This window comes from Rhineura floridana, chromosome 1, assembly GCF_030035675.1.
Source record: "Rhineura floridana isolate rRhiFlo1 chromosome 1, rRhiFlo1.hap2, whole genome shotgun sequence".
Taxonomy (NCBI): Eukaryota; Metazoa; Chordata; class Lepidosauria; order Squamata; family Rhineuridae; genus Rhineura; species Rhineura floridana.
In genome coordinates, this window is record NC_084480.1 from 114,982,385 (window position 1) to 115,009,741 (window position 27,357).

The following is a 27,357-nucleotide window of genomic DNA, read 5'->3' on the forward strand; positions in this document are numbered from 1 at the left end:
TGTTGTTCGATCTACACTGGCTTCCAGTTGTTTTCCGGGCCCAATTCAAGGTGTTGGTATTAACCTTTAAATCCCTATACGGTCTCGGCCCAGTTTATCTAAAGGAGCGCCTTCAACACCACCAATTATGCCGTCCGACACGATCAGCCACACAGGGCCTTCTCTCAATCCCGCCGACAAAAACAGCTAGATTGGTGGGAACTAGAGAGAGGGCATTCTCAGTGGTGGCCCCCACTCTATGGAACTCCCTCCCACAAGATCTATGGCACGCCTCTTCCCTAAATGTATTTCGTAAAGCCATAAAGACCTGGCTCTTTCAACAGGCCTTTGGGATTTCCGGGGAGGGTTAACCGTTGTGACTGAAATGCCTCTAACCCTATATTGATATTGTTCTTGCTGCTGTATTGTTTTTGCATTGCATTATTGTATTTATTGTATTTTGTTTTAATTGTTACATGTACGTCGCCTAGAGTGGCCAATGGCCAGATAGGTGACACATAAATTAAATTTTATTATTATTATTATTATAAGATAGGGCCTCATAAGGTCTGTTGTACTGTTCTATGGTCCTATTCTTAATGTTTTAAATTGTCTTAGTATCTTAAGTGTATGTTTCATGGTTTTAATGTCGCAAATAGTTTAATTCTATTTTAATTGTATATTTTTGTATGTTTTTTTTACCTATGTGTAGTTTTTATTTGTAAGCCGCCGTGAGTTCCAGTTTTGGAAAAAGGGCAGGGTAAAAATAAATATCCATTCATTCAACTTATAAACACAGGAAATTTCAGAATATTGCCTGAGAGATATGACAATATTCAGATTTTTTTTGCCATCTGTTCAGTAATAGATTTATTAGACCCCTTAAGGAAGGAATTCAAAAGGGTATCTAAGTGATAACCAGGAAACCACCCCATAAAGGGATAAAGTATGTGTTCTCAAACTCCTTATCCACACTATAAGGACACATGAGAGAATGTTTCAAGCTCTAGGTGATATGCAAGGACAGCAACCATACTTGAACTTTGGCAAATCTGCTGTCTAGGATCTTGGAGGGTAAAAGGTTAAACTGTGTCAACGAAATGGCTCTTCTGTACTTTGGTATTGTATGAAAATATAGATAGGGCATACATATGTTAGAGGTGGACCAAGTCTGGTCCAGTGGCAGTGGTGCACATGACCCATTACCCAATATGTGTATGTCTTGCATATCCATGCATTTTAGTATGGAGATAATCAAAGGATGGATGCCTAAGTACTCCATGTTGTCTGTTTTTCCTGAACCAAGGTTACTTCTGCTTTCAGAGCTGCTTAACTTTAGCAATAGTCAAGACTATTCAGGAGGAGCAGGCAAACCCACTGATGCTTTAGATCCTGGCCCTGAGCAGTTCCCAGAAGAGGTGTGGCCATAAGGCTCTCCGTGAAGCCCATTGTCCCAAAGGACTCAGTGCTTGTCCACTGATATATCTTGGTAAGAATCTCCTTGCTTAGTGTTGTGGCTAAACTCTTGGTCTGACCCCAACTTCCTTGCCTGGCTGAGAAGTCTGAATTAAGTCGTTCTTCAATAAATTGGTGCAGCTTTCTTGCTGAAAATCCTTTCCTATTTAAAGGAATATACTAAGGTTTACATAATAGTTACATAGATTGATGGCCTGCAATGAGGCTACGTTTTCAGTTGACCATATCCTAATTCATGTGTGAGAGAATTATTTAATTCTCTAGTTCTGGATAATTGCTATAGTTGGAGTTTTTCTTTTTTTAATAAAAAAAAAAGTTTGTAGTAATAGACTTAGGAACAAAAGGCTGACATATTTTTATCAGATATCTTACACAAAAAGGTCTTTCCAGAAATATATCCTTTGTTCTTCAAAATATACCAAAAATAATAATAAAAACCATACCAAATGCAGAACAAAACTCTTTCAGGAAAAACATTAACAATGTCAGTAATATAGAACAATGTTACAAATAAGGTATCTTCCATAGTGCAACACAAAAATACAAAGCATAATTAATCATAAATTTTTATGGCTTAATTGGAATCACAAATGTTTATAAATCTCTTGCTCAGCAGTCAGTATTCCACAGAGGACCAACAATGAAGATGCCAAATCTAAGAGAACTATGCCAATAGTCTCAATAGATTGAGTTCACCTCACCTCTCACTGCTGGTAAGAAAATGAAGTTCAGAGAATCTGGAAAACTGCTGTTAGTATCAGCAAACATCTTACTTTCCTATTGTTTATGTAAATGATAGACTAGGGATGACTGGGTGTCCAAAATATTGAATATTTATTTTAAAAGACAGTTACTAGATTATAACTGGAGAGTCTGTGTCCATCATTTAAATACTGTCATCATTTAAACCCATGCCAAACAGGGAACAGAAGGCAGGTATTACTCTGGAGCTGTGCTTGGAGCACAGCATATCAAAAGCACCTCTTTAAAGGCTAAATCATAGGTTATTGAATGATTTCTTATGAGACCATTTTCCAACTTGACTTGCTTACTGAGGAATTCCTGTATATTGGTGAAGGCAGAGCTTGGAAAAGTTACTTTTTTGAACTACAACTCCTATCAGCCCCAGCCAGCATGGCCACTGGATTGGGCTGATGCGAGTTGTAGTTCAAAAAAGTAACTTTTCCAAGCTCTGGGTGAAGGTTTAAAACCAGAAATGGGGAACCTATAGGCCTCCATTTGTTGCTAGACTACAGTTCCCATCATCCCTGACACCAACTTGGCTACCTCTGGGTTAAGGGCAATTCCGGTGCTAGTCAAAGTGTCTAAGATACCTCTAGTCTTTCTGTTACAACCAAGCCAGGATAATGGAGATCTGCAGTTCTGAGGAGTACCTTCTATTTTAAAAAAAAATGTTTAACTTGGTAGGATTCTTAGGCAATAATTCCTATCCTTCTTTCATTCTCCAGTTGATAATTATTTGCTGTGGGATCCAGCAAAAGCATGGTGAAATAATTCATGAGCATCATTTGGAGATGGCTCTGCACTTCCAATTCCAGTAAATACCCAGAATGAAAGAGAAAAGAAAGTTGCAAGAGGATATGGGCAGGTCTGTATTTCTTACAGGGATTAACATCTGTTGGTTTCTTGACCATAGAGCAGCCTTTCTTCAAAGCCAGTTGGGCCAATCAGCTGAGGGGTACTTCAAATGGTAAGAAGAAGAGATAATAGAATAATTCTGAAGATCATACAAAGGATGAACTTGCACATTTCCTCTTCCTTGAAATAAATGCATGAACTGTGTCCACATACGTGTAGTTATTTTCCTACTGAAAAGATAAGCACATCTGCTGTTTTAATGATACCCAGAAGTACAGAGTGAGGATGGGTGGGTCACTTGTATATGTTCTCTCACTGATTTCTCACAATGTTCAAAATGGCCCTAACATTCAAAGAAATGTTGAATATATTGAAGAAACTGAGTCCTCCTCCCTCCCACCTTCCCTAGAGCCAAATCTACGTTCTTTAAACATTTATTTAATTCTCTCTCTGATAACATTTATGATTATGCAAATCTCCAAGTGAGTTTATTTCCTTAGGTTGAACTTACCAGACTGTTCTACCAATGCAAGTGTATCTGTATAAAAAGAGTTTGCACTGCTACAGAGTTTTGAGAATCAGATTGTGATGGCATTTGCATTGGGTATGAATGGGCAAAATGTTGATTACCTATAAATGTGTAGTCTTATAATTAATTGTTGTTAAATTGTTCCATTGCATCTGCATATCATAGTGGCATGATTCATTTTAATACTATCCTCAATCACCAATCACATTCTTTATGGTAAGTCTTGGCTCCAAAGTACCAAGTTCAATGTGTTACAATTATAAAGTTTTAGAAAGCTTATTACGTGCTATCAATGATGATTTTTGCATTTCCCCTTATCCTGTAATGTGTTCCCTTTTTCTCTCTCTCTTCACTGTTTATTCCTAAGAATCAGTCATTTTCTTCTAATCCTTGGCTTCTGATTTAGCTGCTAAAATTGCTTCCTTATATAAATTCAAGTTTAGTAAACATTTAGGGTACATTTTACTATAACTGTGAGACCCATATCACTTACGATACATAGTCTATAGACAGATCAAGACATTTTGGTGCTTGAGACAGAAAATCCAATGGCATCGACACCACTCACAGATACAAATATAATAATTAATTATACCATTTGCTGCCATATAATGGTATCCCCCAACACAAAATATTCTGCTTTATATTGCCCCCTCATTCTGTCTAAGGGTAGGGCTGGCCCTCCTGTTCTATGTCTCGCTCCCTTCATTTCCATGTCCTGTATCCAATATATCTTTTTGCTCTTTTTATTTCTGTTTCTTCTTCCTTTCTCTGTTTACCATAATCTTGATGTCCCGAGCCTTAGTATGGTATACCTGAATGGCAGATCCAAGCTCTGAAAGTTATTGTTTTCCATTAAAGGTTTTTTAAAATTCATTTTTGTGTTTTTCATGCTGATAACACTGTCAGAAGTCTACTTTGTAGATACTGACATGATTAAGGGAATGAATATCTAATCTAAATTTATCGGCTCATTAACAGATCTGGGGTAGGACACTAGAAAACATGAGGATATAAACATGGCCTCAAATGATGAGTATCATGATTTTCAGGCAATGAATGACTTATAAGTCCCTCACTAGGATTATGAAAAAAGAGCTCTGCCTTTCCAGTGTTGCTCTGCAAGGCCTGCCTAGCACAAATGCAGGTGAGTCACTGGAGATTTGGTGTAGTGGACAAAGTGTCAGATTTAGATTTATGAGACCCACATTCTGCACTCAGCCATGATGCTCACAGGTTGACTTTGGGCCACTTACTGTCTTCCAGTCTAATCTATGTCACGGGGTTATTGTGGGGCTAAAATGGAAGAAGGCCACATGTCTGCAAATTCAATGGATGAAAGACGGGATTAGGGCCAACCATCTGGCCTAATGACAGACACTCCTCCTCTGTTCCACAGTCTCCCCTGTGGTGTGCTCCTGCTCCATCTGACTGGTGATGTGTGGCAGGAGGCATCTGGTTCTCTAGGCTGAGAAGAAGATGCACATGAAAGTCTAGGCTCAGGACCTATAGGACCCGGGAAGTTTCTCCAGAAGATTCTGTCCAAGAGCTTCAGGTGCAATGGTCTCCATATCTTCAGCAGTCAGCTCTGAGCCCTGACCTAGCTCCGTATCTGTTGCCCCTAGAGCCTCCAACCCTGAGTCAGGATCACTGCTGGATACAGAGCTCATGACACAATCAGAAAAACTACCACATTAGAAATAAAAAGTTTCTCAGAGCCCTTTCTCAGGTGTGCTAATTTATGATGTACAGGGAGATGGTGTTGTTTTGTTAACATGGGTAGCATTCAAAAACATATCCGCCTCATCTTCACCTGAAGCGAGGCAGTTGATAATTCTGTTTCACTCAACCATCTCATTCGGCACAATGTGTCACATGGCCCTCAGTATTCATAGGCAAAAGCCTACTTCTGTGTTCACTTCATGCCTCTTACAAAGGATGCTGTTGCCTATAGTAGTTCATGTTGCAGTAAAACAGTGAAAGTCACTTTCCCAAGACCACGCTGCGGATATTTGCTCAGTAACGTATCAGAATTAGTAGATCTACATTAACAATATTCACAGACACAAAGGAGTGAGCTTGGAAGGGAAAATGTCTCTCTTCAGAGTAACATTTTATTATCTCTCTAAATATGGATGACTCATGATGTATTCAAAGCATGGAATTGATTTGTACACATCATGCTAGTTGCTTCTCAGTTGCTTCTAATCCTTTTGTTAAAAAAGAAGAGAACATTAACAGCTGCCCTTTGCCTTTAACACTCAAGAACAGCTACTCTTGCTGCAGCTGGAGGCCATGCACAGCCTTTTAGAGCACAAATGCTTCCTAATCAAAATAGATAATTTGTGAAGTTGGAAGCATCGGTGTATTGATTCTCCTCCCTCCCCTTAACATTAAAGGACCAGGGAGAAGATAACAAGTGAGAAATGGGGAGGGGGAAATCACAAAAGAGAAGCAAGGAGACTTCCTCTTGCTTGACATTTCCCTTTGAATACTGTCAGTTTTCATATAATCTGGCAAGCGATTATAGCATCTTCCTTTATGATTTTATGCAACTGGAGTGCCCTCTGTCTTTTAATGTTGCAGTATGCACCTTAGTCCCCTAAGACATAACACCTTTTTGTTCTTCACGAGAAGAGACACAGTTTTGGAGAGGCTTTTGGTATTTATTTCTTTTTAAGTGGACAGTTTCCCACAGCAATGTGCTGGCAATTATATGAGGACTGGTTCCCACGGTGTCATCTTGTAGTAAAGTACATAGAATGATTCATTATAGATTTTAATATCTTGGAAGTACCCTTGTCTTCAGGTGGGCAGCTATGTAAGCTGAGTCTGATGATTGGACTCCAAAATTAAATTACAAATAGTGGAAACTGAATTCCTTGGGAGCCTCCAGTTAAAATTAACAGACGGGTTTAATAATATATCCAAAGAATTAATTCACGGAAAGCTACTACCATGTTCAAAGGTGTTATTGAATTAATTAACACTTAATAATTAATACCTTGTGCCAGCAAGTCTGTAGGGCTCTGAGTTACTCTGTTTTGTTTAAAAATACCATTCTTCTAGCCAACATCATCTTAAGTATGCTACAGAATTATAGTCTCCTAGGCATCCTGTCTGAAAAGCAGTTATGCAAGATAAGTGTTTGAGATGTACAGCAAAGAGATAAACAAATTACAGGCACAACTGAGCCTATTTCCAAAAGAAAAGTAAGCCTCCTAGCCACATGTCGAATGGTGGAGGGATGAAAGCCTCTAAGAAAACAGTCTCAAAAAATAAGCCAAAGCAAGAAGGGGGCTAACTTCGTAAAATGTTGATGCTGGTGTCATTTCCCCCCCCCATGCAAAAAAAAATATGTTTTTCTTAAAAGAAACACATGGCCCACATTTGTTTGGTTTGTTTAAAAAACGTTTTTTGTGCTAAGATTCTGTATATATAGCTTTGCACACGCTTCATACTGTGTGTTTCTCAGACAAAGGTGACGCACACCACATGGTGCATGGAGTTATTCTACCCCTCTCCTATGGAAATTCATTGTAACTCTTCCACCCCCTTCTCTTCCAAATTAAAGCAGCACCCACGAGAGTGTTGAAAGATGTATGGCTAGAACAAAGGGAAGGGAATCTAGGGCAGCGCCAGAAAAGACTGTGCTGCTGCACTCAGTAACAGTGCAAAGCATTAAACATTTACACATCTGCTTGTTATCAAAATTGCTTATCTTGTACTTTTTAAATAATGCCTCTTTGGATTGTTTTTTTTTATTGCAGAATATTTTCTTAGCAGGTAAGAAAATGTAGGAAGAAATGTTCACAGCCTAAGCTAATACTGTAGTTTATACAAGAAGCTTTTTATATGGGTGGAAGGGAGAATCAGTCAAAAGAAAGAAAGAAAAGAAGTGTTTTCAGTGCAGAATTGTTACATCTGACTGTTTTCCTCGGTCTCAATCAAATTGGCTTGGCTGATACAATTAATCTAATGTAGCTTTTAAGGAGTTTATTTGGTAAGTAAAAGTATTACTCAATACTTTGCCTACAAAGGTCGCAGGTTTAGCCTTACTATAAAGAGGAAGGTACTATTTCAGATACCACATACTAGAAGCCTCATATTTCCAGTTCTCTTCTTCTAACTTAGGGTGGTTAAACCCAATTGGATGTTTATACACCTGCCCAAGACACCTCCCCAATTTTGTCATTTTAATGTTTTTTAATTGACTACTCCTATGGGTCCCCCACTGTGATGTCATTACTTCAAAAGTTTTTTTTTTCTGGCCTGCAAACAACCCTCTATTTTTCCAATAAAAATTAAAACTTTATTGAAATTACTGACTGCTCCCATCAGTAATCCACTGTGGTATTATGATACTGAAAGGGCTTTCAGCCCCCCCAAGCCCCTCCCCCAAATTGTCCATTTTTAAAGGTATTTTTAAAATAGTAATTTTACTGACCATTACTGCCATGATTCTGTAAGACCAAAAGGTACTATAACCCCCCAATCTGACCCTTTCAAAAAAAATTAAAAATTAGCCATACCCACTTTTATATTTTGGCCGTACCTACTTTGACATGCAGGAGCCAGAGGTCTGAATGTGGCCCTCAGCCTGATAACTGTTATCACCCCTGCTCTACCTTCTGTGTGTGCATGTCATGTTCCATCCCTATCATGTTCTATCATGTCATTTTCCTGTCAGTTGAGAAATATCTTAGGCCAGCCATACATAAGAAAAGTAATCTGGGGTGTGTGAGTTCCTAATACATTTTTGGCAACAAACAGATTAGGATTTTTTTCCTCCTCAGTGTGCATCACTTTTCACTAAAGGTAAAGGTGTCCCCGCACTTATAGTGCGAGTCATTTCCGACTCTCAGGGTGACATCTTGTGACGTTTACTAGGCAGACCATTTATATGGGGTGGGATTGCCAGTTCCTTCCCCGGCCTTTCTTTACCCCCCAGCGTATGCCGGGTACTCATTTTACCGACCATGGATGGATGGAAGGCTGAGTGGACCTTGACTCCTTTTACCGGAGATTCAACTTCCTCCTTCCATTGGAATCGAACTCTGGCCGTGAGCAGAGCTTCAGCTGCGTTACCGCCACTACTTACATTGAATTTCACTTGCCATTTTACTGCCAATTCACCCAGTCTGGAGTGATCCATTTGGAGCTCCTCATTTTCCCTTTTTGTTTTAATCACATTGAACAATTTGGTAGCGTCAGCAAACCTGGCTACCTCACTACTCACCACTAACTCTAGATACTTTATGAACAAGTTAAGAAGCACAGGTCCCAATACTGATCCTTTAGGGACTTCACTTTATATGTCCCTCCATTGGGAGAACTTTTTTAAAAAAATTCTTACACTCTGCTTCTTGTTACTGATCTATAAGAGGACCACTTCTCTTATCCATGATTGCTAAGCTTATTCAGAAATCAAAAGCTATTTGAAAATCTAAGTGCACAATGTCAACTGGGTCATCTCTGTCTATATGCTTGCTGAAACTCACAAATAATTCTAAAGGTTTCGTGAGACAGGACTTACCCTTGCAGAAGCCATGCTGTTTCTTCTTCAGCAAGACTTATTATTCTATATGCTTGGTAATTCTATATGCAATCATGTTTTCCACATGTTGTCCTGGAACAGATGTTAAAACTACCTAGCCTGTAATTTCCTGGATCCCCTCTTGATCACTTTTTAAAAAGAAAATGGTGTTAAGTTGACCACTTTCTAGTCCTCAGGTGTGGAGGCTGATCTTGGAAACAAGTTATATATTGTTGTTAGAAGGTCAGCAATTTGACTTTCTACTGCAAAAGACTAGCACTCTTCATCATTCAAGCTGAAATCTGATTATGACTTTTCCTTAAGAAATTAGAATTTATAATTCATTTGGAGGAGCTTGAGATATACTTTGTTGAAATGTGTGTTTTACTGGTGATCTGTAATTATTGATAATCTTTAATAGCTGCATTTTGGTTCTCATATTGTTTTGGAAAGTGCAATTTTGCTTCAAATTCAAACTGAATCAAATTTCTCCTCCATCCCCACCAGTGACTGGTTGATTTTTTCAGGTGAATCAGTGAGCCAACAATTGATTTCCCTCTATATCCTAACCATGATCAAAACATTGGGTGTTATCCTTAGTGCTTTCTCAGAACACCTCAGACTAGCTGTGGAATCTTATCAGCTTCTGTTGTCACTGAAACTTGAGTTGCTACAATAAGGTAAAGAAGTCTGAGGGCTCTCTTTAAAGATAGGCAAGCCAGTCTATTTCCAGTCTATGTCATCTTTGTATGTGTTTACTCATATGTCTATTACATCCTGTCTCCACAATAATCTGTGCATTGTAAAATCTACTCAAAAGTGCATTAAGTACATGTTTTAAAACACACTGTCTCTCAAAGTACCCTTTTCAAAATTGATTTTTTAAAATATATTTTTGAGCAGATAACTGTGTTAGAATATTCAGTAAGTGCAAAATTAAATGAATAACTTTTCAGATTCACACATTAGTTTGGAAGGTGCAGATAAGGTCAGTTTATATTGGAATTTGCATATATCAAATTTCCCAACCATTTCTTTATATGTGACATCATTTGAAAACCTAAGAGGAACTGCTATCCTAATTAAAGACCCAGTGAGAGTTCCCTAATAACATGGAGACATTTCCTTTATTTTTAATGTAATCATACAAAATCTATATAGAGAGCACAGCCATTAACTTGAAAGAGACTCTTGTATTTTATGGGTACAATTTGCAGGATGCTTCCTTGAACAGGAAATGGACAGGAGTTGGGCAAATGTTCAACATGAAGTAGGCCAACTGTCACATGTTATGGAACTATGCACAGGACATAATGGTTTATCTGGCATGATATCTGATATTCTTGTTAGTGATACCTACAAGCAGAATGGCTGAAAATCTAAAGCTATGATGTGAATTTCTGCCAAGAAGTGATGGCTTTATCTAGGGACCTACTGAGTTCTAAGTTACTTCCTCCACATGGCTGCATTCCAAGGGTTAGTGATGCTATTGCACTGGGTACAATTTATAGATATCCATCTATCCCCTGGTATTTCTATTAGTTAAAAGAACTAAATAGGACATGACAGAGATATAAAAAATATGTTGTAGAGAAAGATAGCAGGGAGAAGTTTTTCACCCTCTTTCATAATATTAGGGAGATGTTTTCCCCCCTCTTGCATAATTATTAGCTCAATGTTGGACAATTCAAAATAGACAAAAGAAAGTACTTCTTCACACAGTGTGTAGGTAGTTAAACTATGGAATTCACTCCCACAAGATAAAGGGTGGTACCTGTGTAGTGGCAAGTCATAGCCCCATCAGCACTATGATTTCTGCTTGCCTCCAAGACTTCCCCTCATTGCCCAGCATGCCCTTTAAATCTGTTGTAGGGGTTCCTCCAACCCTCTAGAGCAGATTTGGGGAAGGCACAGGGTGTACACAGGGGGAAGAAAGGGCAGAAAGTACTACTACACAAGAAGAAATCCTTGTACTGACTTCACATTAGTTGAATACCAGCTGTAGTGATGGCCACCGACTTGAATGGACGTTAGACAAACTCATGGAAGATAAGACTATCAATGGCTACAAGCGGTTATGTTCTAACTTCACTGATGGAGTCAGTATGTCTCTGAACACCAGTTGCTGGAAATCACAAGTTGAGAGTGCATTGTTGCATTCAGGTTCTGCCTGTAGGCTTCCCATGGGCATCTGGCTGACCACTGTGAGAACATGATGCTGGACTTTGATCCAGGAGAGCTCTTCTTGTGTTCTAATGTTCTTAAATAATTTCAATTCTTTTGTATTATTGTGAATTGTTCTTTGTATCTTTGATGATCGCCCTTTGTAGTGATATCTTTTTAAGTTTGCTTCTGCATAATCTGATTTTTATACGCTGTGCATAAATTATAGGCATTCATCAATGTCTCATTATTTTTCTCCTTAACAATTCAATGGCAGTGATTAATTTCTGAAGATCCACCAAAAAAAAAAACTAGCTTGGGAAGGTACTTAAGCTGAGCAAAAATGTTTGTGAGCATATACACACATACACATCCTGCAAAGAATGAAGACACATATTAAGCATGGAGGGAGGACTACAAATTATAGGACACATTGGAATACTTATGACTGCTTCACACATTGTGACTACCAGACACAAGAACTCCCCTGTGAGCAATTCCCATGATTGGATATGCATGGAAATAATGTGCATAAATGACTCGCACACAGAATTTGTTTTCTGATGTTCTTCTGAATTACCAATATGATTCTGGAGGGTTGCTGCTCATGGGATTGTCAGCTGATTTGTTTTTATGCCTTGACTGTCATTAGACTGGCTGTATATATGGGCAAGTAATAAGTATAAGGGGTCCAGAGGGGAAAGATATCAACTTTGTGATATCCATAACACATAACTAAGCTTTAGTTATCTTCTAAAGGATATGATGAAGCTATGAATTCAAAATGATTGCATTTCCCAAAGTGAAGAGAGAGATTTGATTTAACTACATATATAATGCTGAAATGGCAACCCTATAAAAGGGGAAAATTCAATCAAATGCACAGGGCTCCTGGAAGGCATTATGGACCACTTGATCCTTTTTAAAGCAGCTAATGAGTGTGTAGGGTTTTTTGCACCTCTACAAAATGTAGACTCAGTATCTGCCACCTCCAAATTTGCTAGATCTCTCACATGGAGGGGTCTTTGGAGGGGTCTTTGTGAACCCCTTAATTGGTCCAGCACTTGGCACATTCCAAGCCTCATCTGGTGCCATCTTTGGCCTTTCCCACTTCTTCATAAAGTCCTGTGTCGTCTACCTGCTGGCTATTCATCGGTCCCATTCCATCAGCATTCACAAGCTCTCTCTACCAGTGTGTGATGCCCTCACACATGTCTTAGAATTTCTTCATTTATAAAATAATATATTTTTTAAAAAGATCATTCTTTCTAGATTGGTGGAGATAAACAGACTAAAGATCAGGAATGGCTAAGCTGATACCATACTGAGGACCATAGCATACAGCCTGATCCTATGCATGTTTACTCTGAAGGATGGGTGTGGAAACTGCTGCTGTTCTGCATATTTGCTCATTTTCAGGACCAGATTAACTTCATGCAAATGCAAGTGGCAATCACTGACACCAAATTTCACAGCTGTGAATATCTATTGTTAACCAATGTACCTTGCATCCAAGTTATGTCATTTGGATGCAAGGTCCATTGAACCCAGTGAAACTTCCTTCCGAGTAAACATGGATATGATTACCCTGTAAATCTCATACATAAGACTGGGTTTTGACTCTGTGTTCCCTTGAGGCAGTGGCTGTTTGCTTCCTGCAGGGCTCCCATTGTTTCATAAAGCAACAGCTCCTATAATCTGCAGTTTCTCCAGGATTTTGAAGTCCTTCCCCCCTTTTCTAAATGTATTGTGCTTCTGGGGCTCCTCTGCTAAGCACCATTCTTCTGCAGTGTGCAAAAAGATCATTGCATGCATATGTGTCTTCATATATCTGCTGCTGCATGCTAGGATTTGTGGGGTAAAGTAGTGTATCCCAAATTGGCATTAGATGTCTTGCACAGCAGCCCTATGTCTATTCAGAAGTAAGTCGTATTGAATTCAATGGCACTTACTCTCAAGCAAGCAGGGTTTGTATTGTTGCAGCATGGGCAGCCATCCTAAAGATAGGCCTGGAGGCACAGAAGAACAGGTCTTTCTGTATATGGCTCTTCTCAGATCACATTGGGCTGATGAAGCAGAAAGGAGGATCCACTGCTGGGGATGTTCCATCTAACCAGAACTTAGCTGACTGGGGAGGGAGACACATTATCAGGATTTTGTCTTACTTTAGGATTGTGTGTCCCTTCCAGCTGTTCCTCTGACTTTTGAAAGTTATTACCTCAGTCCCAGGAAATATGGTGAGAGGAGGGAAAGGCACTCTGCACATGTTCAACAGCACTTTCTGTTTCCTTTATTCTCTACGTATTGTTGCATGCCACCCCAATCTCTGAGTGGTAAGAGATCTCGAGGGATCCCTGTGCTTGCCCCGGGTTTGGCTTCCTTGGAAAGGTCAGCGGCATCTATGGTGTCTTTATGAAATACGGTTTATTTACAATCATTCACAGCCTAAATATAAGATGGAGGAGTTCAAAGCATCAGCAGTGTAATAGATCTTGCTTTTCCATCAGGCTTATAGGAGGCATCCTGATGCCATCATGCAGGGAGGGAGCAGGCCTTTCTGTGTGTCTCCAGTTCCCAGCCTGTCCTCAGACTGGCTTGTTTAGTGTGTAGGATTTTATGCACATACAAAATATGTATATTTGGTAACTGCCAAGGTAAAAATACTATGACTGCAATTCAGTGCATGACCCAGAAACAAAGGGAATTTTCAGAACTGGTCCATGGTGCACCAGGTGTGGGATTGGTGATAGACTAGGAATTTACTGTTTCAAACAAAACAAAAACAAGGGAGAGCTGTCCTACTTGGGTATAAAATCAAACAACTGATTATGGCCTTTGAGGAAAATAAACCTTTAATTTCTACCTCAAGGGGCTTTCACTTATTTCAGTTCATAATCATTTATTACATTGTTGATCCCATTCAAGGAATTCAGAACAACTTTTTATTCTAACACAAATCTTGTGAAGTAGGTTAGGCCATCAGAGAGTGATGGTTCTCAGATAAAAACACTAAACCCATAGTTTAGCACTACAGAAATAAGCGTGGCTGAGCCACATAATTGCACAGCGTTCCTCTTCTAGCACTAACTGCAAGATTGTAGAAGCTCTCATTCTGTTTTCTTTTTTCTTTTTTAATTAAATTACAAATATTACATTAACATACTGTGTGCTCAGAAACAAAGCAATTGTTTATATGTGTGTATTACAAAACCTGTAATAAAAGAGCATTGAGAAAAGGGGGGAAAGGAAAAAGAAAAAATAGAAAATATATTAAAGAGAAATAATATCTATATATCATACTGGTAGATTACTATATTAGTGTAAATGAATTAAACAGGACTATTTCATATGTCACTTTACCATTCCAAAATTGTTCCATCTTTCTAAAAACTTATTTTGAAAATTATGCATACAGCAATGCTGTTGTGTGTCATTTTTTAATCATTATTACTGTTTCCCAAGTTTTTCTCAACCATTCTATCCATGTTTGGGATTTTTTTCCCCCCCATCACTGAGCAATACATATTTTCACTATGTGAGAAAAGTTGCTGCTAATTGGGAGTCCACATTTGTAATATCCCCACAGAACATACACAGGAGAATTGTTTGGGATTTCTTGATGCTGTTTGGCCTTTCATTCCCTGTATAAAATCTAGAATTATATTGCAAAACGGTTTTATTTTAAAACAGTCCTCAAAACTTGTATGAAGCCTCTTTCACTTCAGTTTTCAACTGACTGTATTATTTGTTTTGCCTGAACTAAGAACTGTGGTTAGTGGTAACCATGGTTTTGTAAAACAAGCCAGGATTATTAACCATTGTTTGAAGTCGGCTTGTTTTCCTAAACTATAGACAATCCCTCCGCCCTACCCCACCCCTGTACTGAAAGAATGTGTGACAGGACTTGTGAGACCTTATGGTCAACCAGGCCACCCGTGCTCGCAGTGGCCACGCACTTCTACCATATCCACATATGGCAAACATGTACAGAGTCTTTCTGCCCATACTGATGTACACATGTAGAATGCCTCCAAATGTTGGAGGATTCTAATTGGGCCAGGGTTCCACATCATATCGCATGGAGATATTCTGCATGCATACTGTACATCAATATAAATCAGGAGCAGGGTGGGATCTTGTGGATCCATGGCCTCCCCTGATACCCCCCCCAGCTTTCTCTATTTCTAGTACTGTCATGACCCTGCAATCCAGCAGTGAACAGTACACTGAGTCAAAGGCTACAATGCCACTAGATGAGTAGCTAGACCAGATTCTTGGCTCTAAGTGTGATTTTATAGATGAGGGGTACACTGAACCTGAAGCAACAAAGCAGGGCCCTCCATTGAACCAGATGCCACAGCAGCAGGGTCCATAGAACCTGAGGCAGGACCTTCACACACAAAGGGCCTCAGTTCACCTCCAGACCTCATCTGGGCAAATTGCTCACTAGGAGCTGTCCTTGATGTTATGACAATTGACCCGCCTTTCCCCTTTGCCCCATGGACTCCTCTTTTGGATCAGAACAGGACAGGCGCTGTCATCAGAACAGCAACAGTGGCAGAGCTTTCCACTGCTGTAAGGGCAGATCTCCCACTCCAGTGGCAACCCATCCTCTCTGTCAGCAGAGAAGAAACTCCATAGCATCCTATGGTCTTTCAGCCACCTCCCCAGGGAGCATAAGATTTGCACCCTAAGGCAAGTAAGTTAATTCTAAATGGCTAGTAAGAATTGAATCCATACACTAAGCAGATATTTTTTTTAAAAAAAGTATCCGAGTGCTTTTTTTTTAACATTCATGTTATTGGTGTGCCACAGATAAATAACAAAAACTGATATGTGGGGAAAAGTGAGTTATCATAAATATTAGTGAGCTTGTAACATTTAACACTGTTGTAGCAAACTGAATGCCGTAAAAGTAGGTGAAATAGTTGTGATACTAACAACTAACAGTTAACAATATTAATAAACTTCTTATTGCAAACAATGCTTACAAGAGATTACTGTCATTGTAATTAAGCATAACTGGGAATGTTAGGGTCTGGATCCGCTTGTCCTAAAACATTTTATAAACTAGCCTGCCAAGACAGAAAATTCTCTGAATTCAAATTAATTTATCACTAAGAAATATCATGCAAAGTGATCCCAATTTGAGATTAAATGAAAGATGCAAAGATCTTGATCTAACCACTTCGGTTTAAAACTAATTGGGAATGTGGAGAATTTAGTCAAGAGAAGAATTACAACTGCCTCCCAGAGTCCCAACGGAACACTAATTTAAGATGGAGGCAGGCTAAAGGTGCTTTAATAGGGAATCTATGAAGTGTGTAATCACCTTCTCTGTCTCTAAACTACTTGCAGAGCAACTTTCATGCAAAAAAATTGTGCAGATCCATTAAGAGGTTTGCTGTTTAATTTTAGGCCCAAAGGGAAAAATAGATTCCAGAAACCAGTCAAAGAAACCACAAAATAATTAAGCAGCAATAATGTGGATCACAAACCACAATTTATCATAAAATCTGACTTTTCCCATCCCCTGGACTTGTCTCCCTAAAAGCATGGGATATTTTTTTCCAGTCCAGGTTGTATATTTTAAATAAATAAATCCAGCAATGAATATGAGGTACATCTTACCCCTGCAACATGCAACATGACCATGAATAAACATAAGGGAAAGTAGTGAGCTAGGGAGGCTTCATGAATTTGATTTTTGTGAATTCCAGTATGAACTGACTGGATCCACATACCCTGACTAACATGATAATAACATTATTTTGGGGGTTTCACACAGTTTTGGGTTCAAAAATGTACCAAGCAAAAAGTGTGTATTTGGTTTGGATAAATCCTGAATACTGAGCTGAATTAGACAGATTCAGAGAGGTTTAGAGCTCGTCAAAGTGAGTGTCCTCCGAGTTGCCTGCAGGTTTCACCTAATTCTGTTAAAAGTCAAAGGAGTAACTTATACCTGTGTTGTTGTTTTTAATTTTCCCATAACAGTGAAAGGGAGACATGGAGTTACAGTTGCCTCAAATCAAGGTTCTGATTGAGAGTCAGAGCTTAGTGGGCTGTCTACAACTGATGCCACTTTTCAAATCGCCAAATTGGGATCTGAACTGAATCTGGTGTTCATTGCATACTCCCTAAACAAAATGAGACGAAATGTTCATTTAAATACATATTTTTTAAAATAAAAATGCAGGAATGGGATGGAATGGATGTTTTTAAAAATATGTGCAACATTGTCACAGAGTGTACATCTGAGCATTTGAATAATGGCTGTCTTTCATCACATGGCAGTAGAGAATCCAGACAACCTTGAATCCTACCATCTTTCTTTCCCTTGCACCCCCACTCTATTTGTTAAAGAAGTGAAACATTGCTCAACTGTTAGCCCATCAGGGTAGTCAGATTTCAGTGTTATCAAATCTGCTTGAACAAGGTACCTCTGAGAACAAGATGAGCTGAGGAATTTGTTCTCAAAGCCAGAACTGAGCTAAGCTCACCGTACCTTCATACAAAAATCCATTCCTGGTTATTATTTTTTTCATTTCAACTGCCCAATAAGATATTGCTTTATTATTACTACTGTTGAACAATTGGTATTCAGAAACCCTTGCTGATTCACTGATATCACTAAGAGATCCACCTCATCTACCTTCTACCTCTCACTGCTCTAGATGATGGCCCGGACCAGTCGGTAACAAAGTCAACAGAGGTTGAAAATTCCTTGCAGAATTATATTTGATGTGATAATATAAAGGGACCCTTATTGTCTGGATAGTTAGGGACTTCCCAGTAATCAATTACCCTCCAGGAGACATCTTTGACTCTTGAGCCACAAAAGAATTATTCAGATTAAAGGGTTCATAGCCTCATCAGCTATCATAAAGAACAAAAGTCTTAAGTACAGTGTTAAGGGAGGCTTTAGATATCAGGCGTTCTTAACTCAAGGTGCAGTGCACATCCACATTCCAGGCAAGTTTTCCATCTTTTCTGAAGTCTAGGGTTTGGTACACAGCTTATAGTTGTGTTTATTCCTGGCAGATTGTGCAATGCTGGAGATAAGTATCCATGCTAATCTCCTATCTCCACTCTCTGAATTCTGTGATTTATTTATTACTGTTATTTTATACATCCTCTGGGGGACATTTTTCATAGATAATAGACATGCCATAGCTCTGTTGTCACTTCCTACCAACCCTTGTTTAATTTTGGTCAGCTTTGACGAAAGCATGGCAACCAGTGAGACAAGAAAAACATATTTGGAACTTAGGAATCTGCCTTATATTGAGTCAGATCATTGATCCATCTAGCTTATCATTGTCTACACTGACTGGTAGTGGAGTGCCATGGTGTCAGATGGGGGATGTTCCAAGCCTTCCCTGGAGATACCTAGAAATTTTCCTATAACATAGATAATCTGCATCCACTCTGAACGGCTCTTCAAATGGGAGAATCTTCATTTAGAGTGCTTATGTTCCCTGCAACTATTCAACCAACTTAGCAACACAGTTGCTTGGCCACAATAAGCCTACTCAGTAACTCTAGAAATGTTAAAATATTTTCCCTCTCCAGTTCCTTCTAAGAAGTAATTAGTTCCAGTTAGTCATCATCAACCTGCTACCATCTTTTTTAAAAGATGGAGGGAGGATAAAATGAAAGGATCACAACATGAATTAATTGGATATTTTGTACCAGATCAGCAATTATTTAGCAATTATTTCACAGAAATGTATTTACTCAAGTCCACGCTGGACACAAATTGGCATTGGAGTACAAATTATTGGCAGTAATAGCAAGACAGAAAATGCAAGAGTGTGACTATGCTGTCTTTGGCTTATCCGATACACAGCTCAGTTTAATAAAAGCCATTATGACTAATTGTCTGAAGCCCAGAGAAAAAAGATTGTTCCCCTCCTCCACTAAGAGATAATTAACTCGAGGCCCATAGTGTGAATTCAGCTCACAAGACAATTTTACCTGCCCCAGCAATCCTCCTAAATTTCAGTGTTATGTTATGGTTATTTATATACTGCTTTGAGGTCCAAAGGCCCCCAAAATGGTGAACAGTGTATTATTGTAAAAGAAACATATAATAAGTACAATAAATAAATCAAAATGATAAAAAACAGCAGAATCATCCGCACCAATCACCCTGGATACGTGTTTGTGAGCTTCATTCATGCTCTTACTGCAGATGCAGTGCTCTAACATTCCATCTGTCATTTGGAAGTGTGGTTAACTCACATCCCCACGCTGCTACCCTAGTAGCCCCAAACTCTCACCTAAGAGCAAATTCATCCATAACCCTCATCCTCATCACCCACATAGCAGTGGCAACCCACTACCACTGGGAGCCTCCAAATAAATACTGCTACAGCTACAGCTAAAAACAGCTACAGCTGTGGCAGATTTCTTTCTCTTCATGGACAATCCTAGCTGGCCAAACTTTCTGGCTCTTCTAACAGGCTGCTTTTCTCCAGGTGCAGCAGGAATAGGCTGGGGTGTCTAAGGTTGGTATATCTGCCTCCCAGTCAGCAATAGTCTTGCTACTGCTGCCTTGCTTAAAATAAAAAGTGATCTTAAGCAGGGGAACTCCTGGACTTAAAAATCAAGATATGGTAAAAATGTTGTCCCCAGTTTCACTAAAATAAATAAATAAATAAATAAATAAATAAATAAATAAATAAATAAGCAAGCAAGCAAGCAAGCAAAGCAAGCCAGCAAGCACTTGCAAGAGATGGATGAATGCTACACATTAATATTACATCCTGCTTTGGAGGTTGCATAGAATGCTACATTTATGCATCAGTGCATGAGCTCCAGAGCTGTGATGCTCTCCCTGCTAGATTGCACCAACTTTATTCTGAATCCTGCCCCACCTGTGAAGGGGCCATCTGCAGATCAAATAGATGTGGCTTTTTGGAACAACATTCACAGTAGCCCTCAAGAATACCACTAGTGGGTTATCTCTAGTTTGGGAGCACAACAGAGGTTAAAGTTCGTTAAGATGTATCTCAAAAGAACCTTGCTTTTCACTTTAATTTCCATTACCTATGCAGCTTTCTTACAATAATCTCCAGTCACGAGTCCCAAGAAAGGGAATCAAGAATAGGATCAGTATTCAGCCAAAGAGGGACACAACAAGTATGGGTTACTATATGAACACAGTAACATTTCAACAGTACTAAGAGGTGAAAAGAAAGCACCACCCAGAGTTGACTGGAGGTGTTGGTAGGCCTAGGAGTGACAGGGGCAAATAGGCCTCCTATAGGGATTTGAGGGATGAGGAAGGCACGGTATGCATAAATGGAGATAATTCTCAAGGTATTTTTAGATTTTCACTCTTCATTGGCATGGCCCCAGTAAGATTAGTAGCACATAGGTGCAGGGGATTCTGTGACATGAAAATTCAGCCAAGTGCAGGTTTTCTTGCAACACTGTAATGGAAAAAACCACAAGGTGAAATTCTTCCTTCCCCCTGCACAACTTTTAAAGACACAGAAGACCTCTTGGAGGCCAGGCCTGGCAACCAAGAGGTCTTCTGTATCTTTAAACGTTGTGCAGAGGGAAGGGAGAATTCCACCTTGTGGTTTTTCCCATTACGGTGTTGCAAGACAACCTGCACTTGGCTGAATTTTCTCTTCTCTTAAAGATACAGAATCATTCTCAGGCCCTGAGCCTGGCAACCCTAATTTAGACTCAGTATCTGCCACCTCCAAATTGGCTAGATCTCTCACATGGAGGGGTCTTTGGAGGGGTCTTTGTGAACCCCTTAATTGGTCCAGCTCCTGGCACATTCCAAGCCCCATCTGGTGCCATCTTTGGCCTTTCCCACTTCTTCATAAAGTCCTGTGTCATCTAACTGCTGGCTATTCATTGGTCCCATTCCATCAGCATTCACAAGCTCTCCCTACCAGTGTGTGATGCACTCACACGTCTTAGAACTTCTTCATTTATAAAAGAATATTTTTTTAAGAAAAGATCATACTTTCTTTCTAAATTGGTGAATGATCCTATGCATGTTTACTCTGAAGGATGGGTGCGGAAACTGCTGCTGTTCTGCATATTTGCTCATTTTCAGGACCAGATTAACTTCATGCAAATGCAAGTGGCAATCACTGACACCAAATTTCACAGCTGTGAATATCTATTGTTAACCAATGTACCTTGCATCCAAGTTATGTCATTTGGATGCAAGGTCCATTGAACCCAGTGAAACTTCCTTCCGAGTAAACATGGATATGATTGCCCTGTAAATCTCATACATAAGACTGGGTTTTGACTCTGTGTTCCCTTGAGGCAGTGGCTGTTTGCTTTCTGCAGGGCTCCCATTGTTTCATAAAGCAACAGCTCCTATAATCTGCAGTTTCTCCAGGATTTTGAAGTCCTTCCCCCCTTTTCTAAATGTATTGTGCTTCTGGGGCTCCTCTGCTAAGCACCATTCGTCTGCAGTATTCAAAAAGATCATTGCACGCATATGTGTCTTCATATATCTGCTGCTGCATGCTAGGATTTGTGGGGTAAAGTAGTGTATCCCAAATTGGCATTAGATGTCTTGCACAGCAGCCCTATGTCTATTCAGAAGTAAGTCGTATTGAATTCAATGGCACTTACTCTCAAGTAAGCAGGGTTTGTATTGTTGCAGCATGGGCAGCCATCCTAAAGATAGGCCTGGGGGCACAGAAGAACAGGTCTTTCTGTATATGGCTCTTCTCAGATCACATTGGGCTGATGAAGCAGAAAGGAGGATCCACTGCTGGGGATGTTCCATCTAACCAGAACTTAGCTGACTGGGGAGGGAGACACATTATCAGGATTTTGTCTTACTTTAGGATTGTGTGTCCCTTCCAGCTGTTCCTCTGACTTTTGAAAGTTATTACCTCAGTCCCAGGAAATATGGTGAGAGGAGGGAAAGGCACTCTGCACATGTTCAACAGCACTTTCTGTTTCCTTTATTCTCTACGTATTGTTGCATGCCACCCCAATCTCTGAGTGGTAAGAGATCTCGAGGGATCCCTGTGCTTGCCCCGGGTTTGGCTTCCTTGGAAAGGTCAGCGGCATCTATGGTGTCTTTATGAAATACGGTTTATTTACAATCATTCACAGCCTAAATATAAGATGGAGGAGTTCAAAGCATCAGCAGTGTAATAGATCTTGCTTTTCCATCAGGCTTATAGGAGGCATCCTGATGCCATCATGCAGGGAGCAGGCCTTTCTGTGTGTCTCCAGTTCCCAGCCTTTCCTCAGACTAGCTAAAACCACAAGCCCCTCTTTGGCCCCAGGAGGGGGGGGTGCTCTTTTGAAGAGTTTCAACAACAATAGGATCTCCTTGGCCCATTTACCAGTTAATAGGCACTTGACAGACTCATTAGCCCACCTGGCCACTCTATTAGATTAGCAAAGGAGACTCATCTGACCAGTGGAACAGGTTTCTCAGCTGCACAGCCCACCTCCAGGAGCAGAGTTCCAAATCAGAGGCTAGAAGGGTACTCATAGATATCATCTATCTCAACCCCCAAGCCCATAACAATATAAAGAGGAGATTTTCTGAAAAACAAAAAAGAAATGGGGAAGAAGACTTTGTCTATGAATACAAGCTGCAAGTGACCAAGACTGGCCTTACAGGACAACACACCGGGGGGGGGAGAGAGGAAGAACAAAGAAACATAGTGGGGGTGTTAATCCTAAAAAGGAGGGATTATTTGCCCATCTGATGAAAACCAATCTTGCAGGGCTATATAAACAGAAAGGCTTTTTTCCTCTGTGTCCAAGACTTACAGGGAAATGCTTTTAAGGGGGGAAAGCCCCGCTGAACTCAGCAGGACTTATTTTTGAGCAACCATACATAGACTGAGGCTGCAATCCTAAACCTCTTTCCCTGGGCGTAAGCCCCATTAATTCAGTAGAACTTACATCTGAGTAGACATGGTGAGAATTCTAACCATAGCTCTTAAGACACTTAAGGATGCTTATGGGCTGTCTCCCTGGGCTACATTTGGAGAAAGGGTGGGATATAAATTTAATTAATAAATGAAGTAAATGTGAACTTTGAAGTGGTCACTTTTTTGAATACTAATATAAAAGATCTGTCTACGGCCATACTACCCTGAACATGCCCAACCTCAGAATCTTCCATCTGACCTCTGAAGCTAAGCAATGTCAGGCCTGGTTAGTACTCAGATGGGAGACCGCCTGGGAATACCGGGTGTCATAGGCTCTGTAGAGGAAGGCAGTGCTGAACCACCTCTGAATACCTCTTACCATGAAAACCCTATGAATATATCCAAAAAGATTCAAGTCGTAATCGACTTGAAGGCATATAACAAGAACAAAATATAGCCGATCTAGAGGGAAAGCTTAGGTCTATGATTATCCTATACTTGCATACATGGGAGTAAGTGCCATTGAATTCAACAGCACTTACATCTACAGTAAATAGATGTATGCTCCCTGCCTAAGCAGCAAGAGGATGGAGGCTTCCTCTGCCTCTGGAGCCAACAGGAAAAGGAGTTAATTACTAATTATGTAAAACAGTGGCGTCACTAGGGTTGGTGTCACCCAGTGTGGTAACTCATGGTGTCACCCCCATGGACCTCCTCCCATACCAGACCATACAGAATCCTTAGTAATGTTTTTTGTACTAATGTTACTCGTAAATCGTAATTCCCGTATATCACTGAATGTAATGGCAATAGTAGTAACATAAACAACTAGCAAAATTAAAATTACACCTTTAAATTACAGTATCATACGCACAGCCCAAATTCTTACTCTTATCACTAATAGGAGTTAATTATCTTGCATATGCCCATAGTAAATTTTCAGATACTTTCAGACCCTCAGCAATTTTCAGGTGGTCTGTGTAGAAGAAAAGTTTGGGAACCCCTCGTATAAGACATCTGCTTATGTCCCTATGCTGCTCTCACCCCTCATTTAGGTGCCTGGGATGCATGCGTGTGGACATACCTCCTTGCAATTATGGAAAGTGATTCTTAATAATAAGTCTCCAGACACAAAGTTACATAGGTATTTATCAGTTGTTTAGTACAAAATTCAGAAGTGCAGAGTCCCTTCATGATAGTTACAGCCACATACACCCTTTTTTACTCCTGGATTGAGATCTTTGTTAATGCATTCTCTCACAACACAAACATCTCCAGGAGCAAATCAGCATGTAAGTGGAGAGCATTAGCAACTGAGAAGAGTCTTCTCAGTGGCTGACTCACCTCCTTTCACTCTGATTGGCTCCAATCAGCAGGAAAGGCAAGGAAGCCTATTAGAAGACATGCTTGGGGACATAAGGACCCTGCTCCCAAAAAAGCAGAGGGACTAAGTGTTGATGTGTGTGTGTTGTTGCGTGAAACAGCATACATTACGTTGGAGTTAAGTTGAGCAAGAAACTTCTTCAGAGCATTAGAGCATGTTAAGAGTCTTTATTAAGACATTATGGCCAAAGACTTAAGAGTAAATACATGTAGAGTTTCTTCAGTCACCCCCCTTTTGGTGCATCTCTCTCCAAAGGTAGACACAGAAGAGAACCTCTCAGTTCAGAGGCAATACACAGAAGACACAGCTTAACACAGATAGCTGCTAGAACTTTTCCCAGTCTATCACGATGGTTACCATAGCAACGGCCTTGGCAGTCCATTCCCAGACTGGGCAAAGACATAACTCCCCCTAGTTACAGTTTTTCAGACTTGATGGAAAACAAACTCAGTGACAGTGCGGTTCAATGGTCAACAATCCCCCCTTTTTTCCCATCATGTCTGTAACTCATTACAACAATAACAACAATACATTTCTCCAATACATCTTGCAATACAGTTCCAAATTACATCTCAGTACATTACAGTACATTTCAGAACATCTCTGTACATTTAGCTAGAACTTTATTCAATCAAACTTTGGCTCATTCCAAGCCTTGTCACCAGTTTGCCAAATTTCTCCTCACACAAAGGCTTGGTCGTTATGTCAGCCACCATGTTTTGTTTCTTGCTGCTCCAGTCAATGCATGACCCATGCCACATCACAACTATGCCAGAGGTTGACTTACGACTGCTCAGCTCCCCTGCATGATCTGCATCCACAAAACATTCAAGACCTCCTGTCTTTGCTCCTACAAATCCAGACTCTTTGTCTTCGTGCCTTTCAGATTTACGTCAAGATCTGGTTTAAATGTTTGTGCTTGTGTTTCTGGACACCAAGCTCTGAAATATGCATTCTCTTGTGCTCTAGGTGCACGTTTGCCACGTCTCTTACCCAGTGGCTTGTAAACTCGGCTGCGATACACTCTTTCAGGCATCAGCCTGACTGCATTACATGAATACTGTGGCTGTGTGCTTTTAACAGCTGTCTTCTTACAGCTCTGACCGTCATTCTCTTTCTGCCCCATTAAACTCAAGGCATCAGCACACTTCACACCCACGGTCATTCTAAACTGCCCCTGTGTCATAAAACCCTGACAGACAACTTTGCCTCTTCTCTGCACAAAACATTTTCCTCTATCAAATGTTACACAATACCCAGAAGTCACCAGTTTTTGAACTGATAAAATATTATGAGCCAATTCTGGAACAAACAAACATTCTGACATTATCCCAAGTTTATTAAATCTCACCAGTCCTCGGGCTTCCACCCGTTCCTGTGATCCTTCCGCAAGTTGCACAAAATCCTGCACTTCTTCTGAAGCATAAAACAAACTTCTGTCTTTGATTAATATATGGCTTGCCCCGCTGTCAACAAGCCAGTCAATAGGTGCTAAAGTTTGTGGCTTCTGTTTACAAACAAAGTTCACACTTCCCTGCTTCAAGCCTCCGTCCCTGGAGTTGCGCTTGACTGCACAGTCTTTCTGGAGATGCCCACGAGCCCCACAGGCATAACAAGCCTTCAGCCTTTGAAGCTCTTGCTTGTTTTCCTGTCTGCTGCTGCTTTCTTCTTTCAGCTTGGCTCTTTGCTTTTCCTCAGCACTTTTCGCCTCTTGTCTCCGCTGCCATTCCTGGGTCAGCTTTTCCTCAATAAACGCAACGTTCAGACCTCCGTCAGGCATGGCTTCGAAAGCCATGACCATATTATTCCAAGTCCCATTGAGCGAAGCCAGGATCAGATAGGTCTTCTGAAGTTCAGAGTGTTCGATGCCTCGGTCCATCAGCTCAGCAAACACGTGTATGAATTCAGTGAGATGCTCACACATTTCGCACTCACCCGTGAAGCGCATTTGATAAAGCTTCCGTGCCAAACACAATCAAGATCCCACAGTCTGTTGCACATGAAGAGCCTCCAACACGTCCCACATCTGTTTGGTGTTTGTAACATCTCTCACATGTAGCAGTTGAGAGTCAGATAGAGCCAGAAGTATAAAAGCCTGCGCCTTCTGATCTCTACGCGTCCAGGCTGCAGTCAGTACCGCCGGAGTGGGTCCATCTATAATGTCCCATAAATCCTCTGTTATCAGCAAAGCCCGCATCCTCGGCTTCCAGCTGCCATAATTCTTTTCCGTCAATCTTTCCATTGGCAAGCCTCCCCCAGACAGGTTTACAGCCATGTTGCTCACCTCTGTCTGGTACAATCAATCAAGCTGTCCTCTGGAACTCCGTCTGCTGTTCAGACCAGCAACTTACTCCCGTGTAATGCACTGTGGATCTGGGCCCATAACCCCTGTTGACATGTGTGCATTGTTGCGTGAAACAGCATACATTACGTTGGAGTTAAGTTGAGCAAGAAACTTCTTCAGAGCATTAGAGCATGTTAAGAGTCTTTATTAAGACATTATGGCCAAAGGCTTAAGAGTAAATACATGTAGAGTTTCTTCAGTCACCCCCCTTTTGGTGCATCTCTCTCCAAAGGTAGACACAGAAGAGAACCTCTCAGTTCAGAGGCAATACACAGAAGACACAGCTTAACACAGATAGCTGCTAGAACTTTTCCCAGTCTATCACGATGGTTACCATAGCAACGGCCTTGGCAGTCTGTTCCCAGACTGGGCAAAGACATAACTCCCCCTAGTTACAGTTTTTCAGACTTGATGGAAAGCAAACTCAGTGACAGTGCGGTTCAATGTTCAACACTAAGATCCCCT

General features: G+C 40.3%; 1 pseudogene; it reads left to right on the plus strand.

Annotated features, from left to right (window-relative positions):
* The first annotated feature begins 23,370 nt into the window (after positions 1–23,370).
* Positions 23,371–23,499, plus strand: LOC133375915 (5S ribosomal RNA; annotated as a pseudogene).
* Positions 23,500–27,357: the final 3,858 nt, after the last annotated feature.